Here is a 773-nt window from a genome sequence, read left to right on the forward strand (position 1 = left end):
ACTTTGCACCAAATCAACATTGTCAATTTGCTGTATATACTCTTGTACAGTATTTTGTATTTATTATGTATAGTTTGTTCTTTATATTTTTATTCTTAAGTTGTTGTCTATTGTCACTGTGTGTAATGCTGCTGCTGTACTGTAATTTCCTAGCTTGGGATAAATAAAGTAGAGTATAAAGTATATATATTTGCGTATATATAGAGAGCGAGCGAGAGAGAGGTCTACGGTCTTAAAAGTTTTACGGTATAGGCCGTTAGTTATTAGTTAATTTACTTATTTTGTAATGTGTAGCTATGTTTTCAAAGACATGTTAAACTGAAATAAAAATACCTATACAAGTAGCTGTGTATTAGTTTGTCCTCCTGTTATTGACATAATGTGCAAATCTAGATATTGGAATGGTTCCTATGTGTTTAATAGAGCAAATACTCAAACGTCATTTGGAGCCATTTTGACAGCCCTACTCTCCTCTAAGCTCCACCTGAGCCTGGATCACCTGGAGAAGAACAACACCCACCTGCGAATGCTGTTTCTGGACTTTCAACACAATCATCCCCCAGCACCTGCTGAGCAAACCGGACCCCCTTGGACTGTTATAATACATGCTGCTACATATCATCATTTTCTGTTAGATGCATTTCTGTAAATAAGTCACAATTTATTTTATTCTGTTTGTTTCCTTTTATATTTTATTCTATGTTATATATATTTTGAATGACAATAAAGTCTAAGTCTAATTGTTGCAATTGTTTATTTCACTGCACTGAACA

This window comes from Larimichthys crocea, chromosome XIII (assembly GCF_000972845.2).
Source record: "Larimichthys crocea isolate SSNF chromosome XIII, L_crocea_2.0, whole genome shotgun sequence".
Classification (NCBI taxonomy): Eukaryota; Metazoa; Chordata; class Actinopteri; family Sciaenidae; genus Larimichthys; species Larimichthys crocea.